Here is a 20930-nt window from a genome sequence, read left to right as displayed (position 1 = left end):
CATGAGCCAAAAATACGTCCATGTGGCAAAGACCAAAAACACCCTGAGCTGTGTCAGTAGGAAAAATGCCAGCAGTTTGAAGGAGGTGGTCCCTCTGTTGTACTCATTTCTGGAGGGGCCACATAAGGAGTGCTGTGTGCAGTTCTAGATGGCTGTAATGGATTTTACTAGCTGACCATTGTATATCAAGGAGTTAGTGAAATACGTCATGTCAGAACCCAGGAAATTCCTCTGACGGCCCTGGAGGACTCGAGACCCTGACAGGCTCAGAGACCTTGGCACGGAGTCAAAAACACCTGTGCCTTTGGTTTTAACCCATGGAAACAATTACCAACTTTGTGTGAGGAGTTAAAAGCCACAGAAGTTTGAAAAGAATGATAGTGAATTTTTCACCGGGTGAAAATGTAGAATTTGGGGGATTTTAGAATGGGGGCTCAGGAGGCAAGATGGAGGAATCTGTGCGTGTCCAATCTTTCTCCTTTTTCTTAGCCTCCATCTTCTGCTGTGATGGTGGCACTTTTGGATTGGTTCAGAGTAGAGACAAACAGTCTAACATAGGTGATAAGTATTGGAAATTATTGTAAATAATGTGCAAGTAGTTTTTAGCATAAAAAGATAACACTGCCCCGAGGAGGTCAGTGTGCCATGAACCAAAGTACTGGACAGATCTCAGCAGATCGGAGAAAGAATGTTGTAGATAACAGAAAATAAACAACCTTGAGAACCAGAGCCAAGGATTTCTGCCTTCTTTGGTCTTGGGGCTGGGAAATAGAGACTTTCTAATGCCTCGGGGTCATCTCAACACCAGAGACCCCATCAACATTATAGTTAGTTTGATTATTCTCAGGCTTGTGCTGGGCTGCATGATCAGTGTGATCTTCAGACCCGGGCACTTTTTCCCACCATCCAGGTCATCAGTGACTGTGTTGAATAGGATTGCCTTCAGTGCAGTGTTGTGCTCCACAAACCCCATGGCTGCAGGAGAAACTCATCTAGCTCCTTGTAACAGAGGATCTTCCAGGCAGCTCCTGCCTGGTACCAGCAACTATAGCACCTGTGTGTACTTGTATCTGGGAGAGTGGCAAGAAGTTGCCACATGAGCATCCTTTCTGTTTGACACTGAGAATGATCAACAGAGCTATTTTCTTGGAGTAAAAAAATCCACAATGGCCTGAGTGACCAAGGGGTCAGAACCTCTTCCATGGAAGGGGGTCTGCACAGTGTGCAGTGTATGGATCAGGAGTCTGTTTGATGCTGTACTACTTGTGGTTCCAGCATCTGAATGTACGTGAGATTATCTGTACTTTTCTCTCCTTGAAGTTAGCTCTACATAAATATCTTTGAAATGTTGTCTTAAAGAGTGTCAATGCCTTTTTTTACTGGAATCATGAGTGATATCATCTTCTGGTGCAAAACCGCTTCCAAATGTAGGAAAGATATGAATATATGTAAGTGAGGCTAGTGAAGGGTTGCAAAGATGTTAAAGGACTTGAGGCATCTATCCTACAAAGAGACAGGTGAGACTTTAGCTTTGAAGGTCTTACCAATGTGTATGAATACCCTGTGGGAAGGAGTAAAGAGGAAACCAGCATCTTCTCAGTATTGCCCAGTCATAGGACAAGAGGCAATGGGCATGAAATGAAATACAGGAATTTGCTTTAAACTCAAGGAGAATCTTAGTTGGAGTGTCGTTGAGCTTTGGAACAGGTTGCCCAGAGGTCTCTGTCCTTGGAGGCAGACAGGACCTCATTAAAAACGATCCTGGGCAATCTGCTCTAGGTGACCCTGATTTGAATAGGGAATTGCAGTACTGATTCTACAGAGATCCCTTTTAGCCTCAGATTCTATGAAGCAAAGATTTTGAGGACATGTTTATTTTTCAAGTGTCTCTAAAGCACACAGTTCATCTGTATCTGTCTTTATAATGGTAAATATCTGTTTTATATATTGATGTGAGCTCCTCCTTTTTTTAATAAGTCAACTATATTGATGCTTTCTGCTTTGCACATTTTAATTTCACTAACCCATTTTTTAGAGAAATGTCAACACATAAGAAATACCTTTTAGCACTTGATCTGCAGCTCCATTAATATCAGGTTTATTTACTTACCTCTTTACGCATGACAAATATTCAGTAAATGTTTGTCTGTGCTACTAAAATTTACAATATTTACTTTTGTTATCACAATGTTTTTTATTAAGTGCTGGGTAAAGCCTTTGTAACTTCTTTCCAGATATTGTTCCTTCTTTCCAAGATGAAAGATTTTTTATCTGACGTTAGAATTTATGGGAACTCTGTACACTCCTAACAATACTCTTTCATTAAAAGATGGACTTGATAACAGTCATGGGGATGTAAAAAATTTTCAAATACCTAAATGGACAGCAAAATGGAAAATAACAATCACAGATTTAATTTTTTTTTAATGGGAAGTCTTGTAAAGAAAAAATCCTTATAGAAGCAATGACCAGAAATGAAAAGAAACAATTATGGCTCATGGAACTTGAAATGGGTTACATGCTAAAGCTGCAGAAGGAAGCTCTGAGACAAATAATCAGAAATTTGAATTGAGGATGAAGGGAGGTCTCTCTTTAAATATGACATTTAGACCAAAGCTGACAAAAACACTTCTGCCATGTGACTGTTGCTTGGAACTCAGAATGGAAAGATGCAGGAATGAACAAAGCTAACAGATTTATGGAAACATCTTGAAAATATTTGATTTTTAGCTTTTAAAAAAACCCGGTGACCATTTTTCTGAGTAATACAAATACTATGAATAATTTCTAAAGATACAATATAGGATGTAGAAGAATTTGCAATCTAGAATTGATCTGATCATACTATGTTCTGGCAAGAACATACATATACAGTATGGTGTATAGTATATGTATGTGTGTAAATATACAGTAAAGTAACAGGTAAACCTTGACACAAGTTATTATTTAAATGCATTTCAGTCAGAAAAATGTTTCTTAAGGCAAAGCAGTTATTCATGAAGAACTAACACTAGCAGTTCACAGACAAGATAATATAATGCTACTTTCTCCATGATTGCTTCCATCATGACTGATGAGTGTGTATGCGTGTGTTTATGTTTATATACTTCTTTTATCTAATGTTAATGCAGGATCAGTCAATCCTACCTGTAAGCAACTTCATTAGTATTTTAATTCTACTACAAAACTAGCAAGCTCACAAAAAATTATGAAGATGTGCCTAATATACATTTCCTCCCATTTCTTCACTTCTGTGTTTTGTTGGAGCATTTCCACTCTCTCTGGTGTAGCAGTGAGTCATCACCATCACCTTTATGAATACAAAGGAACTGCTGAAAAAAGTAGCCCCTGGGGAAAATGACCTTTTAAGGGCCTTGCTTGACAATGCTTGGGAATGTTCCCCAGTTATGTAGCCAGAACTTATCTCCTGGAGACACTGCACTTGTATGCTTTGTGCTTAAAGTTAACCTGGGGTGGTGTGGTGCATGACTGTGTGTCTGATAGTACTCAGAAAGTTAAAAATTTGTATTGTTTGATTTTTATGAAGGCAGACAGAAAATTCAGTGTTTGGAACTGCTAAGAACCCTAAATATGTTACAATCTACCAAAATTGCTGTTTCTTATATTTTAAATTGTATCTCAATGTAACTATCTTTTGCATCATACCAAAACAGTAAAAGTTTGTCATTCAGGCCCAATACTTGAATTTAGTACTTCTATATCCTAGATAAGTAAAGATGTGTTGTGATGCAGGATGGAATTTTTTGAATGCATGCTAAAATAGGACAACCCTATCAGCCCCGAAAAAGAGGTAGCTTTAATGCAGTCATCTAGTAATGACTCCCTATTTCACTTGAAAAGTGTCAAAATATGCACCAATATATGCACAGTATAGCCTCAGCATGCTGTTTGAACTCTGGGTTGACAAAACATGCTTACTTAGCATGACATTGTATTTCTGGGGGTATTTCTGTGTGGTTTCCTTTGAGGATGCTGCATTGTCCCAAAAACTAATAGAAAATGTGGTGGCAACAGGTCTCCAATTTTAAGCAAATTGAAAATGATTGGAGTGCCTAGTAAGTGGGCATGTCCTTGAAATTAGCTTGTCACCTGTCTCCTCATGATTCAATTCCCAACAAGTTGCCTTTCCCCAGTGACATTCTTGGCCTCTGTAATGAAACTTGTGCCATTTTATTGGGCTCAGGTAGATAGCTGCTTTTATTTTGTAATGTCCTTAAATATTTAGGAGGTACTTTCTGAATAATTTAAAACTTCTCAGGAAACCTTTATGTCATATTGGTCTTTAGAAAGTATAAAGGCTATAGAATGCATTTTTAGTGGGCACGAGTGGATGAGTGTTACAGAATTTCACTCTAATTGTCTCTTTCTTCCTTATCTCTTCTGTTATTGGGATATCAGTTGAGTTCAAGGAAGCAGCTAACAGATTAAGAGAATTTGTGTTAGAATGAATATGGCAATACCTTCTTAGGTGTGTTAATGACTTGAATGATATTTGAAGACTTCTCTTTAGAGAAAATAACAAATCTTTAATATAAAAAGCAAATATAGGGGATTTTGAACTTAAATCACTTCTAATGTGTTTAAAAAGATTTTAAACTCTTGTTAGTGTCGGACTGACCTTGATTTCACAAGGAAATGAAGCTTATGGAAACATATAGTTGTGTTTGCGTGCTTTAACTGTTTTAAATATTTATCTCAGTTATTGTATTTTCTACCTGTCTTATGAAAGCATACACCTGATTAAAGGAGAAACTGTTTTTAAGATTCCACTGAAACAGCGTTTTACACTCACCTCATGTTAGGTGTGTGGAAGGCTGCTTCTTGAATGACAATTGTTTCCTTTATCAGTTTTTGATGTTGAGGTTTTTCATATGTAATTTGACTAAAAAATTCATTAAATCATAAAATGTAAATAAATTTTGAAGTTTTTCATGCTCAGGAAACTAACCCTTTTTTTCTTGCAAGTCTCCTAGAGAGATAGACAATCCAGGGAGGAATAGATTTATTAGAAGGAGCAAGTTATATTGAGATATGTGAGCAAAACAAATTTAGCAAGTACCAAAAGAAGCAAGTAGAAATAACAATAGGAGACAATGCAACATAAGAGAAAGAAGGAAGACTGAGCTGTCAAAGTCATTCAAGAAAAAGAGTTTTTCTTAACAAGATGCTTGAAGACTAAGAGGACTTTTGTCAACAGTATAAAAATCTAAGTGGTGACTCGAAAAAATGAAGATTTTACTGGTAATGTGACTAAAAGCCAAATTTTGCTTTGGTGTAAATACACCAAAGCACACTGTAGAATTCTCAGGTGACCCTAGAAAGCTAAGAATATGAAGATTAGTCTCAACCCCTGTCATTTTCTAAGAATGACAGAAAGGGTCTCTTTCAATCGCACATTTATTTGAAGTTTTTTTCACCTGGTAAGATTCAATTTGCCAAAATACCTACATGTTGCAGTCCACTTGTTCAGGGTGAAGCATGAAAGTATCATGGGATAGCAGCAGGTCTTTGGATCCCCTGCCTCGTAGTTGCAATGCCTACAAAATTTGTGGTACTCTACACCTTTCATGCATGAGTATTACATTTGCAAAACACTCTACCTGTGTATGTATTATTTTCTCCTAAGGAGATTTGCCCTCCTATTTTGATTCGTTTTTTGCTTTGACAGGTCTGTTTCTTTGGGCCTCATTACAGTGTGTGTTACTCTAAATAATATTGGCTGTCTGAACTCCCTGCCGATCCAGTAATCGGACACAGATTCCTGTGTTAGACAGCAAAAGGGCTTCGTGTTCCTGCTGAGCAATCATTTCTTGCTGATTTTATATGTCCACACAATCTTTTTATGTGTGTAGTTCTGTGTCTATGGCAGTATATACCAACTTCCCCTTACACTTTTATTAGATAGTTATTGTCACTGAATTAGCTCTCCATTGCACTCCTACCTACATCACATTCAGTAGAGAAGGAGCCAGATTCCCCATTTACACAAACTGGTGATCAAAGTCCAGGAGCCCTGATTCAGTTGACAGCAGTCTCAGATCTACGTGATCTTCTGCCACAGCATTTCTCAGAGGCCTTGCATTTTTTCTTAGAGCATTGACACAGAAGCTTCCACATCCAGGGAATTGGAACCCAGTCAGCTGAGTTAGAAACACTCACCAGCAGCAAGGTAACAGATATGACCCTCAAGTGCTGGCCATCACATACAAAAAAGTAGTTTGATGAAACCCTTCTGATGCAGCCAAGGATAAAACAGTACAGTGGATGTGCTTTGGCTACCTTGCACATGTAGCTTGAAACAACCATCCAGAATAAAAAATAATTTAGAATTAGAGATTATGTTTATCAGAGAGAGGAACAGGAAATGTATATTCCCTAAATAAATGAACCTTTAATATTACCATTCCTAAATATGAAGCAGAAGACACCTATCATTAGGTCAGATTTATTCAGATGAACATATTTATTTTATTTGCATACATAGTTTTATAACATTAACAAATAAGAAATAGTCCCCTTTTTTCAGAATACTAGCCCTCATTAACTCTACAGAAATGAAGCAGGTCAATGGTGTTTTTATAAAATTGGAATTTTTATAGGCATTCAGACATATCACAGATTTTCAGATATGTAGAAGGCAAATTTAACAATTTCCATTTGCAATTTCAATTCTAAGCTAAATTTCATACCTGAAAAACTTTCAGCATGGCCAGTACTTAATTTTGGTCATTTAAATGGAAGAAAGAGAAGATGAGATTCTTTCCCTCTTCAGTCCCAACTGAGAATAGTGTCAGAGCTGTATTTTCAGGCAGATATGGGCACTTAAACCTCAGAGGGTCAGTTTTACAGGAAGCAATTAGAATCAAATAAGTAAAAAAGAACAAAAACCCCACAACTTTTCCCTATTGTTTCTATGCAAACCTAAATTCTGATACTACTCAGTTTATTTTATATTTATATTGGGAATAACAATAAAAATTAAGTTTCTTAAAATGCTTCGAGGTTCAAAATGTAAAAGTCTAAAAAAAGGTAAGGTTGTTGTAAGAGTTTTGGTCCAGCAAACAACAGTCTAACATAAGTTAAACTTGCACAATAAGTAAAAGAAACCTTATTTATGTTTACATCCATTTTAAGGAAAACTAAGTATGACTTGTATGATTAAAATGTGTTAAAATGTGAAAATCATGTATGCCTTGATTTTTAAATAATTTCATAATGTTTTGAAAGAAAATAGCTATCAAAATCTGTCCAGTTTCCTAAAAGGAATGCTTGGTCAGCTTCCCAAAATAATGTTGTCTTTTAAAGTATAAATTATATGTCAACTTTACATGTCTTTGAATTGCAGCAATAGCAATCTTCATGTGAGTTTTAAGAGCAGCTTTAGGATGGCAGTCTGACTGTGAGGTTTTTTCCTTTCTGAAACTTGCTGGTTTCTGGTCAAAGTAGCCACCACATGAAATCACACTGCAGCTGCAAAATTCCACATTGCCGATAGCATCGAGTTGGACAACTGGAGAAAAACCTGTAAAATTTTATTTTAGAAAGAATTTAGCCTTACTTAGATTTACTGTTGATGTCAATGAAAAGAACGTGGGAATTATTTTAAGGATAAAATAATTCTGCCTCTAAATTGAATCAGTACATTGTGATAGGCATTATATATTATCTTTGGATGCCTCTGCAAGTAATTTTCTTGTTGGATATAGGGTCAAGATGTTTAGGAAAGGGCTGTATATTAACATATATCTGGAAGTAATTTATTAGGACTAAATATAAATGTGAATGTCTGTAATCATACAACACATATAAACAAAGAAGGAAGAAATTCTGATCTCAGAGTAAATTATTATGGGTGGTGAGGACCCACAATACTATTCCTGATTTCTGATTCCCTGGCCTTTTGCAGTATTTGGAATTGTACCTACCTTTAACTTCAGGTTGTATCTGGTGAGGACCTGACTTATTTCAAAGCTTTCAACTTCTGTGTGTTTCCTATCTCGAGATTTTCAGAAAAGCTAGATTTATCTGTATCTTGCTTCAAGCAGTCTTTTTAGAAAGTCAGAGAAAGATTTTAGCAAAAAACATGTCTCAGATGCCACTTTAAGCTGCATCTCAATGGTAACAGCCTATTTTTTTTCTTAACTGCCTTTTTCTCCCTTGAGCTTTTAGTTATATGGCATGTATCTCTGAAGTCCATTCACATGCAACTCAGACTAAGTCTCCCACTGACTTTCCAGCAAGACAGCTGAATCGGGGGTAATGTACAACTCCCAATTCAACATTTATCTAAAATTAAATGAACGAAGAAGAAAATCCTCTTATTGCTGAGCCTAGGAGTGGTAGGGCTAAGCCTGGCTGAGAAGAAGGGGAAGGAAGATAAGAAAGGTAGGGAGAGACTGGCAAGAAAGCACACAGAAGGCCTGGAGAAGAATGATAAAGGGAATTTCACTGAGCATGACAATTTTTTTTTCTTTTTAAATCTTCCATTCTGATTGATCTCTAGTTGCTGTATACAAAACTTTCATTGATATATTGGTGATGTGGGTCATCCAACACAAAAGAGCCTAGCCCAGGCAGTTATGCTGGGTTAGTGCTTAGTAATGAAAATTAATCAATTGGAATAGGAGAGCCCCCACCTCAATTTTATACTACAGTGCCTCTGTATACTTTTTGCATCTGTATGGGCAAAAGTGAAGGTGTTATCAGCTGCATAAATTATGCTGTCTGTGATGCTCAAATATCTCATTATACTTTTTTATTGCTGTTCAAGATATGTAAATCAACCAGGCTGAGTGGTACAAAAGTTTCTGTCTGAAATTGGTCAAATTTCTACTTCACTGCCCTTCAATGTATCTCAGTTTTTTTATCCATGTCACAGAGAGACATTCAGAGACAAACAACATAATCCTTTCAGGAATAGAGCAAAGTTGCATCTCATAATGTCTGTTGAACAGTGCATATCCCAAAATGAATGTTTTCAGCACTGCTATCATAGCCAACCCTGTGAGAAGTTAGTGAGGAGAATCACATCTCTATGGAAGAACAACAGGGGGCTTCCAGAGGTTGAAAACCCCTAATCCAAGCAAATCCCCATTAGGTAAGATAGATCAAGGCTGTGTCTATTCGAGTTTTCAAGAATGGAAGCTCCACAACACCTTTGACCAAACTGCCCCTGTATTTCACTATTCTTATTACAGAAAATTTTTCTCCAATACAATTTATTTTGTTGTGGGAGAGTGCTGGCTGATAATTTTGAGACATTGGTTTGGAGAAATGACTGGAAATCACTATAAAATCTGCTATTTCTTGATTTTCCCTGGCTTTATCCAGCATTTGTACACACTCAGGGTTGTCTGCTGAGAGCCAGACAGCTCGCAGCTGATATTCCTGAAGAAGGAAGAAGATGCCAGTGTTGGCTTTGTAGGCTTTGTTCTCAAAGCAGTGTGTACTTTATCATACAGAGAACTCTGCAGCATCAAAAAAATTACCTGTTCTTGTTCCTTTGACTCTGGCTTCTTTTCTGGTAAGAAACTGGCTGCAACTTGGATTTCTCTTCATAAGCAGCAGCTCTAAGCTGCTCTATTTCCATCTCAGCCAATCAAGGTGTTTTCAGTCATTCATTCATTCCTTCAGAAGTTATGTACTAGGCATGTTCAAAATGATGAGAGATGCAAAATTATGTTTTCTCCCCCTAGGGTGGTTTGGTTCTTCCAACTATCATCTTATGAGAATAACACTCCTGCAGAGATTTGCATTTTTGGAGTCCTGGGCAAAAAAGTAACTGAGAAAAGTCTGTCCTGCCCCTGTGAGCCCTCCTTTGTTGTATCTGGTAGCTCTGGTCACAAAGGAAAATTTCGTACTGAATGATAATACATAAAGGAAAATGTGCCACTATTATTAATAATTTTTTATCTAATTTGACTGGTTAACATTGGGGCGGAATTTACAGAAATAAAATAAGCTTTCTATCAACTTTTTTATAATGAGGACCAAAAGTCTCATTATAATGTTGCACTGGGATATGAGTTTCTGTAAGGAGTGATGGATTACATGGTTACTACTTCCTGAATGTCCCTGCAGGGCAGCAATTCTGTGGTATTTGCAAGATAGTACAGAAATTCAGTCAGAAGCCTCTGGTTTTGAAAATGAACTCCACAATATATATGCTCTCTAGCTCTGGAAGTAAACATAGACATATCTACTGTTGTCTAGGGGCTCTGCCTTGCAACTACAACTTGCATAATCAATCCTAAAAATGTACATAGTAAATTAGCAGTCAATAAGTTTATCTAAGAAACTGGATAATTAGCTGGAAAAGGATGTGCATGGTGTAAGAATATAAAAAGAGAGAAGTCAAGTCAGGGCATTATTCAAGTGTTATTCCTTCCCTCATACTTTGTTTTCTTTTCTGAGACTTTTCCTATTTAAGTTTCTGTCTGTATGGTCAAAGCATGGACGTCCTCTCTAAGACTCTCTTCCATCATCGAATCACAGAGAATACTTTGGGTTGGAAGGCACCTTCAAAGATCATTCCTGCCATGAACAAGGACACCTTTCACAAGATTATGTTGCTCAAAGCACCAACCAACATGGTCTTGAGTCCTTCCAGGATAAGGCATCCACAGCTTCTCTGGATAACCTGTTCCGGTGTCTCACCATCAACTAATTATAAAATATTCCTTGTGTCCAATCTAAAGCTGGCCTCTTTCAGCTTAAAACCATTGCCCCTTGTCCTGTAAGCTACAAGCCTTAGTCAAAGCCTCTCTCCATCTAAATACAGCCCCCTCTAAGTATCAAAAGGCTACAATAATATTTGTATCTAGCTCTCCAAAAACTGCAGCTTGTCTAACATTTGATTTTTCACGTGGTACAATGTTTTGAGAGTCAGTTTTGATTTCTATCAGTCATGAACCATGCTGGAGGGGTTGTTTCCACATCTTGTTAATCAGGTGTCAGAAGGGAGCATATTTCTTTGTCCTACACATCCTGTTTATTTTGTTTCCAGATAAAGTTATTTGAAATATGTGCTCATCAATTACCCCATATGAATGAGGATTTAGCTGTCCAGCATATTTAGCACCCTTAGAAGTGGACAATTTATACTGAGAAATAAGTTGTTTTTGCAAATATTTCCTGAGATCATTTTGGAAGCTCTCTGTCTTGTCAGTTATCAAAAGTTTTGGCCTTAAGGTGTCTTTCTGAGCATATAACAGTAGTAACTCAATAGCTGCTACAAAAGGGTGTGTTTGACATCCAATATGGAAAAAAAATAGTATTGTTGTTTATGAGAGAGTTGTTTCATTTAGGAGAACTAACCCTGTGTCTTTCTTTTGCAGAGTTTATTAAAGGCTTTTGTCTATTTCAACTACCATCTGAACTTTGTCATTTGACTTGTATGGTATAATAGTGCAGTATTCCAAATTAGTTCATAGTGTCCTGTGAGTTATGTGGGAAATATAAAGAAGTGTTTGCCTTAAATTACTGCTAAAACACTATGTCTCATGAAATCTGCGATTTCTTTGTGGCATTGTGCCATTTTTTATTTCCCTCCTGATAGCCTAAGTAATGTGTTTCTGGTTTTGCAGCTCATAGCAAAAAGGTCCATCTTTCCCCAGGCCCCTGGAGAAAATTCTGGATTTTCATTCTCTCACTTTGTCACTTGGCCTGCATTTTCCCACTTCCACCATAACTTTTTCCATAACTAGCTTGCAAGCAGCCTTGACTACAATGTTCAATGTAAGGTGTGTGTACTGTCTACAAGCCCAAAAATAGCTCAATACAGTCTTGGCAGAACTCCCTGTTTACAATAAGGTTTTATTCTGGTAGACTGCTTTTATGTATTAAACCTGTTGGATGCTTACTTCTTTCTAGCTTGCTGGGAAACAGCTGGGTGGTTTTCATTCAGAAACGGTCTTTCTGACTGTACAAACAATACAAAGGCCAGAAGGAACCCTCACTGGTTTTTGTCCTTTCTCCTTCTCTCTTGGAGTCTTTCTATCCCTCTCTACAAACCAGCAAGTAATGAGCTTAGTTTAAGATTTCTTTGTATTTCAGTTAGACATAATTCGTTATATGCTTTTTCAGTTGCTATACTTGAATGCTGCAAAATGACTTTGGAGAAGAAGCCAGCATGTGGATACTAATCCTTTTTGTCTGTATTTAAAGAGATCACCTTCTACTCAGATTCTTGTCCATAAACATGATCATCCTATTTTCTACATGTAACAACTGGGACAAGTTGTTCTTTTGCACTGTTTCACTGCCCAGAATGTCTCTGATCCAGGAGTATTGGTTTGCTGATAAGAGTTAGGTGAAATAATTAACCAAGTATACAACTTTTATGGAACATCTGTTTAGGTTTATTTTTAGTTTCACATATTTCTGGCTTACAGAAAAATTGTAGCTCACCATCTATCATCTCATGTCAAGGTTTGTACAGGGGACATTATGGCTGACAAGTGCTTTTGGGCCACGAAATCTACCTGTTGGCATACAATATTACTGCAGTAGCTGCCTGCTGTAGCAATCATTGCTGCCTGCCTTTGGTGTTTTATCTGCACTGGTTTTGTTTTAGTTAAATCAGAAAAAAAAATTCTATTGCAGAAATTTGGCAGTGAGAATTTTCTGAACTGTTTGGGTTTATGCAAATAAGCTGTTTCAAAGGACTGTCAGGCAGCTCTTCCACATAATGATGTTTCTAGCTTTTGCAATAATGTAAAGTTTGTCTTGGTTTTATTCTCTCCAGTGTATAATATTGCCCTCTTTTATTTTTTTTTTCTCAGTTATAGCAGTTGAGTTATTTTTTGCATCTCCAGGTGTCATGCTTTGAAAGTCATCACGGTCTTAACAAAATATTTCCATAGCCTTTTCCTAGCTCTGCTTTGAAGACCCTACCATGATTGCTCTGAACAAGTTTGCTTACTTTTGATTGTTTGTTTGCTGTATGAATCTTTCCTTCAGATCGAGTGAGGTAGAAACTCTTCCTACCGTAGGTGTAACCAGTATGAACTGAAATCTCTGACTTTGTAGCTATCTTTGGATCCTCATTACCCTGCTGTTTATTTTAACCCCGTTCGTAGTATGACCATACCATTACAAAATGGCAATTTTGCTTTGCAAGATTGCAGTCCCATTTCCCTCTCTCACATTCTGAAGAAGTCTTTAAACTTGTTTATGCTAGAGAGGTTCTGCTGTGCCGCCCATGAAGCAAACCCCTTTCAGGCAGACATGGAGCGTGCTGACACAAGCTCTCTGGCTCTCTTAATAACATCAGGTCCTTGAATAAGACCAAAAAGCATCTTATGGTGTGCATGCAGCGATGCAGTTAGCATCGCTGCATGCACACCAAGGTATTGCTGGCCCAGTGAAATCATCTGTTGTGGGGGTTTCAGTCATCGGTTTTTCTGGGTCTGGATTGAAGGCACTTGAGACAGTAATTTGTGTTGGGACTCAGGTGTTTATTATTTCTTATCAGTAAACCAGTCTCACTACTGTGAGTTTGGAAGCTTTTCATTAGAAGTCACAAAATGGCCAACAATCTCTTGTTACAAGGTCTTTTAAGGCTAAACTATCCAATTAAGAACTGACACCTGGATTATTTTCCCTTTTAACCCAATCACTGATCCCACAGACCTGCAATGGGGACTTTTCTGTCCAGTTACAGAGCGCCACCCAAACCCATGAAGAAGAAACATGACGAAGAAACCCAGGACAACACCCTGTGCCCTCCATCTTGCTTCCATCCACAACATACTAAAAATCCCAAAACCTAAATTTCTCACCAAGTGAGACACCTACACTACTCTCTGTAATCTATTTCACACTTTTGTGGATTCTAGTCTATCTTGATGTCTAGGAAACTTTCTCCATGAATGAGGGTCAAAGTCAGTGCTCCTCTTGGGGTCAGGGCACCCCAGAGCAGACAGAGAAATATTCCCAGTGTTCTGGGTTTCCACAGTCTGACAGGGATGATTTTTCTCACACCTTGGGCTGACATGGGCAGGCCCAACTCCATATTATAGCCATGGCCTCTGTTGGCCAGTTGTCTCTCTGTGTTTTGCTTTCCTGTGTTTGCATCTGGTGATGGATTGAATATTAGTTGCCTGTTTTGTGCTATGTCACTGCCATACACAGCCTCAGCAATTTTCTGATTTTTTACCTCCAAAAAATTTCAGAATGCAGAGAAATATTTCTGGACTGAGTAATGTCAGCTGTAATCTCCAGTTCTCACAAACCTGTTTTCTAAAACAAATGTAGAGCTTTTTGGCAATGCTGGTTTGCAAATTCATTTCATATGCTTATAAAAATATAAATATTTGTAAAAATATACCTGATTATAAAATATTATAATTAAAAATATCCTAGAAAAACAACTTTATAGCTTCTTAGTTTTTTCTTCAAACATATGAAAAATGAAAAAAAAAAAAAAAAAGATACCTGCCTTAGAAAAGGAGGTTTTGACCTCAAATGTTTTTGTAATTCCTTCCTCAAATTCCTGTCCAGTTATGTGTAAAATCTGACCTGTGTGATATTCTCTTTATGAATATATGTTTGTTTCTATAGGACACGTGTTCCCAGAAGGCTTTTTGATCCCAAGACCATGGTTTTTTCCATGCAAATCCTCTGTGTCCCTTCAGCCACAACTCTTTTTATAATTGTGAATTTTGATGCATGCATTTTGATGACATTTTCCTTTATTTTCACATTTGCGTTAGCAAATTATCTTAACTGTGATCTTGCTTTAGAGGTGAGATTGTTCAGTAAGTTTGCTCAAAGAGGTACTGTGGTTTCTCTAATCACTCTCCTTTGACCTTCCCTCTATTTCATAAAATGGCTTTATTAGAAAATATTTGATCTTTTTCAGGTTTGATAATTCCAGAAATTGGACAACTTTCTAAGTTTAGCAGTTCATGGTCTCATTGTTTCTTCAAATCCTTAGTTATTGTGGTGAAGACACCACTCTTAGACAATACTTTCTCTGAGTTCCAAATAGTCTTGGGTCATGCAGATTTGACAGAGAGCATTCAATATACTGTTTATGTATTCAGATGCTATTTGAGTGTGTCTGTGTCAGCCTCTGTTTTGCTGTCCTTTAAAGACAGCTTCTTGCAATTTTGCAGTCTCCCTGTTGTCACCTATAGGCTCCCAAGCTGTTAAATCCATTCTGTCATGGCATCTCCCTGGGGACAGAAAGCCATGACCTTCATCAAAGTTACTCCAGGGCTTTTCTGCAGTGAAGACAAGAAAGGAGGACCAAGGGCAGGCTGCTCCTGCTGCAGGTAGGGGTTAGTGAAGGAGGAAGGACACAACTGGGATGGAGAGCTGTGGGGAAAGCCCTGCAAACCAGACTCTTACATTTTTTTTTACCATTGGGAGGGAAAACATGGATCTGAAACCTATTGGTTTTGCTGGGAGGGACCCCTCTCTGCTTAGGTCCCCGACAGCAGGACCCAAACAAAAAAATCTGTTTGTCCAGGACTTTAGCAGCACAAGTATAAAGCAGGCCCAGTAGTCTGCTGGGGGTGACCTGTTTTCTGTAGGCAGAGAAATGACCCAGTCACAGCCTCTGTCCTGTTTTTCTGTCATTCATCACCCGAGTTGTTCACTTACAGGAGTAAACCTGCAAGAGAAAGGAACAGGATACACATGAAACTCTGTGAACCTCTGTGAGGGTGCTCTGTCATCAAAATAATGATGCATCTTGTAAAGCAGAAATCCCAGGCTGTCCTTACAGGACAGCACCCCAAACAATGAGGTTTGCATTGTCTGAGCTTTCCAATCACACAATGGGTATCAACAAGCTGCGTCACAATGTATAAAATGAGACCACAATCATTTAGGGGCCTGTGGAGTTGGTAGGAATTTCAAATTTTGATCCCAGAGAAAGAGATTTGATGTGAGTCTTAACTGAGAAGTTCCTTCCTTCTAAATGTTTGGGAAACTGTAAAACAAGGCAGTATTTCCATCTTTCTCAATAAATAAAAACATCCTTCTCCTCAGAACATCCCTGAAAATTAAAAATATTTTCCCTTAGAACAGGATGTGGAGACAGAAAGAATACAGGTTTCCAAGAAATCATAAAGTGTTTGAAGCCAAAGACTCATGGAAGGTTAGCCAGATATACCCAAAGAGAGGACATGTACCCTGTTAGAAGCAGAAGTTACCTCTTATCTCCTAAGACTTGAGATTACAGTACAGAATGTCCCATTTTGCCTCTTTTAGTACTTCAGCCTTTTTAATATTTGTTTCGGTGAGTGTATCTGGCAAATCCTTATCCCTTCATAAAATACAAGATGCTGGACAAGATCTTAAAGTACAGAATGAATTAATGGCTCCTATATATGGAAGACAAAAATGTGGCTTCGCGAGCATATTTGCCCATACAGTATTAGCTGTAATACTATAGAGTGTGTTTTGAGTTCTGAACAATTTTGTAGTTCTGCAGCAGGATGCCTCTGGCAGTTCCTCAAGATAGGACTGAGATCTAAATGATTTTGTCTAGCTTGTGAGTCATCTTACATATCTGCCCAGAGCTTTCCTGCTCCACAATCCAGCATTACCACAGTGTATGTGGAGGTAATAAAGACCTGCATCATCAGAAGCGGGCTTGTCTTATTTTGCACGGTGCAAACTACATATTACTACATTTGCACTACATATTAGTAGGAAATAACAACTTCAAGAATATGTCTTGATCTAACCTTCAAACTAGATCCCTACCTGTCTTTGAATTGGTAGGTTTTAAAATACCTGTAGCAGTCTTGCTAAATCATTAGATATGGACAACCCATAGCCTGGACAGGGTTAAGTCAGATTTTCAATGTCCTGCTCTGTCCAGCAAGGTAGCTTGCAAGAAAGTCAGCAATTTACAGCCAGAAGACTTCTACTGTTTCAAAAGACCTGAAGAATGTATAAAAACCAAAATTTTGGAAAATAGTAATAATAATAACAACATAGACTCTTAATTAGCAGGAAAGATGACAGAGCCTGTAACTAATTTTTAATTTTTTTCTTAATCTGGAAAGCTGCAAGCAAGTGCAGAAATAAAAAAAAAGGGAAATGAAAAAAGAAATTCTTTTGATTTTTTTTTTTTTTAATTCAAGATATGTTTCCCCTTATCTTTTTTTCTGAGGGACAGAGTCTGTGTGCTCAAACCCTGTCACTCTAATGAGTTTCAAGACTTTCAAATGGCACTATTTAAAACTGAAATCAACATATGGGGGAGGCAGGTGGTCATTTTCCTCAATAATGGGATATGATATGAATTCATTTAGAGTGCTAAATTGAATAGCAATAGGTTCCAAAATACAGAAGCAAAACAAGCACAACACTTTCCATGTTTTAAATTACATTATTAGGGCTGTTTCATGGATAGATCTGTCAGCAAAGAGATACTATCTGTTTCAAAAAAAGTAAAGTTGCAAAATCAGTGCAATTATTCCTACATTTCTGAAAAGACCCCATGACAATAAAAAAAAAAAAGATGGGCCTCAAAAATACATCATAAATTAACAAGAAATAGGAAATAAATTAATGATAACTTTCAGGCACCATTCTGTACCTCATGGTCCATTATCTTATCTGGAAATGAACAGCATCAACTAAAGAAATTTGTCACATCTATCAGAAGAGTTAAGGTAGCTTTGCTGAAATGCTTACAAAGAAATAAAAGCCACCAAGAGCTCCTTAAAGTCCTGCATGATTAATAGTCTTCTAAATTTTTCCACATACCACATTATGTAGTTTGCGGCGAACACTGTAAGAAAAATCACATGGTTCTAAATTCCATTACAACTTTTCATCAAGTCATTCATAATTGTCTATCTCCAAGACTGTAGGAACTACTGTTTCCATTAGAAGGCTATTTTGTGCTCTCACAGGATGCCCTGGCTAAAAATTTCCTTCTTTTAGAGAACGCAAACTGAGAGGTGGAACTATTTTACCCAGAAGCACACTGTTCATCCTCTATTCATTTACAACATGCTACTGCACTCATTTCAAGGGAATGTCTTTTTCCATAAATTTGTGCTTAAATTTGCTTTAGCAAAGTAAGTGCATGAGAGAACTTTTGTGTGTTTATATTGTGTACATAATAATATAAGAAAACAGACTATACATGGTCTTAAGCGCTTGCACTGCGCCCCACCAAGGTTTGCAAGAGTGGGCTTCCTTTTAAGAGAATCCTGTGCTACATGTAGGGGATAAGAAATACAGACCATGAACCTCTAACAGAATTAAAAGCTGTGAAAAATTTAGGCTCAGGTTTTGAATTTTGGTGGCTTTTGTTTTGTTTATCATGTCATATTACCACATGGTTTTTATTTCTTCCTTCTCTGTCTTAGCTTAGCTCATCACTAGTGGTGTCTCAGCTGCAGTTGCATTCCACTCCTATTGAGGATGAGTGAGAGAGGAGAATTGTAAGCTGCTGAATAGAAGCCACTGCCACTTAGTGCAAAATCCACCAGTGTTGCCAGTAGAACAGTCCAAAGCAAGCAGCTGCTCCCTTGTCCCTTATCATCTCTGTTCTGCATCAGCTCTCAAAAAATGCACTAACTTTGGCATAAGACACTGGAAAGGCTGCTGCTGTTATGAAGAGCTGGAAAGTACAGATTTTGAAACCTCCCTTCACAGCATTGTGCGTTTTTGTTACTTTTCTTTTCATTTTTTTTCCCTTCTGTGTGATTGTTAAGATCCAGTTAGTGAGAGATGCCTCTGTCCAAATTAAGGTGCAAATACCATATGTCAAAGACAACAACGTGGATTTTATTTAACAATAAATGTGTGGTAGAGAGAGGGGGTAAAAATAGAAAAAGGACAGGGGAGAGAGAGAAAGAGTGAGTTCAAGTGGAAGACAGTCACCATCTGTGGATCCAAAGCTGTCCTGTTTGTCCTTCACCATGGGCTTCTTGGTGGTGGGGTCCTGTGGTCGTTCTTCTGAGGGTACCACCTTTATACAGTCCAAGTTCTGGGTATCCATGGGGTGGTCACAGATGTTCCCATAACTTGGGGCAACATGTGCATGAGCAGTTGCTTCCTCTACCACAGTCTGCCACAGCAGGAATTTTTGTCTGGGTATATTGACCAGGATGTGCTAAGCAGGCCTGAAATGAGCATCTTCTTACAGCAAATTCCTCCCTTCTGTGCTTCCCTCGAGTTCTTGCTGTGGGGCTTATCTTTAAGCTAGTCTTTTCTGCGGCCTTGACAGCGTTTGAGACAGGCAACTGTGCTCTTTAAGTCCTTACAGTGATGATAGTTTTGCTGAGGGTCCTCTGCTTTGTTCTGCAATATTTGCTTATGCTGAAGTCAGAGACAAAGAAACAAAAAGGGTCATGATAGAACCTTTGCAAGGAAAGCCTTTGCAAAACTTTGTACATCTAACAGGAGGAGGAAAACTTCAATCTGTTTAAAATATTGTTATTAAGCATACTGAGTACTTCCCCCATATTTCTAAGTGGCCAGAGCCTACAAGAGAAGTGCATGACTAGAGAAAGAAATTTAGCAGCTAGAAGTGAGCAGATTGCTGAATGTTATTGATGTAAATTTTATGGAAAAATGAAGGCACCTCCCCTTTACAAATGAATAGAAGCATAAAACCCATGTATTTTGATTAAATAGAGCTGCCCTAACCATTATGCCTACTTCTATCAACATTCATTAACTCATGTTGTGCTTTACTAGCATTCTGTGAAGCATGTCAGACTTTTCATACATCACTTGTCAGATTTCCTGAAAGGTAAATGCACTCTTCTGTGTCAGTAATAATACCTTGAGTTCTGGAAAAGCAGAGTGATTTTTCTATTATTGCTGCTGCTTTTGTTGATATTAACCATTGGCAGACTCTTCCAGTGCGGTAATGAGGGAGAGAAATTTGTATTTAAAGATATCAGGTAAAGAACTTAAAAGTACCAGGAATTAAGGTGTGCATAATTCCCATGGCTTTAAAATTCTTAGCGTGGGCTTTGCTGTTTTTCTCTCATACTATAAATTTTTAGTTCATAAAACCTTAGTAGTAAAGCTAAATATTATGGCAGAAAATAACATGTTTTGTTAATGCTTGCACCTTTGCTTTGTTTTTATTTTTGTGGACTGTTCCCTCTGTCTTCCTTGGAGACATACCACACAACCCACTTTCATAACTAATGACAAAATGAAAATAAGTAGTATGTGGCCTTAAAAATCCATTTTTTTTTCAGAGAAAAATAGTGGCATTTTCAAAGCTTTGAGTTTCAAAAGTTTAGCACCAGTCTTTCAAGCCCTGAAGTACTCTACTGTTATATGTTGTAGGATTTTGTTATGCAAAGTGTGCAGACTTTAAACAGGAATGGTTCTACAGAAAGTCGAATTTCAATATGCTGTAGGTAATGTCATGTTTACACAACTGTGTTTCAATAGACTTTTCAATGTATAATTCTCTGCTGTGTTCCAAGGAGCAAGTCTTAAGGCGTGATCCTGAGTGTTGCATTCCATACCTGAAAAAACTACAAAATCCAAGTGGAGCTAGCTACATCAACTGCATTTCAGACCAGACATATGCATTCAATACAGACAGATCCAACAGATTCTGTAGAATGTGAGCAATTTAATCCAAACCAGAAACACCTATAGTAATAGACCATCACAAAGTTAGTTCTCAGCACCTTTCAGGATCAGTTATTCAGAAGTCATAGAAAATATCACAGCAAGTGCTAAAAGAGTCTTCAGATCCAGATTCTGCACTTGAAAATCCATGAGTTAAAAAGCTTTGTTATTTTATCTCATTCCTGCCCTCAAAAGGAATGCCATCGCTTTCTGGAATATTTAACCTTCTAGAGTTGGAATAACAAACTCCTCACTTGCATGTTTTCTCTGGTTCAGATATAAGAGGCATGATAACACCCAGGATTATGTTACCTCTATTCTGTTCTTGGCTG

This window comes from Haemorhous mexicanus, chromosome 1, assembly GCF_027477595.1.
Source record: "Haemorhous mexicanus isolate bHaeMex1 chromosome 1, bHaeMex1.pri, whole genome shotgun sequence".
NCBI classification, from domain to species: Eukaryota; Metazoa; Chordata; class Aves; order Passeriformes; family Fringillidae; genus Haemorhous; species Haemorhous mexicanus.
The sequence above is the reverse complement of the archived record's forward strand: the minus strand, read 5'-3'. Positions refer to the sequence as shown.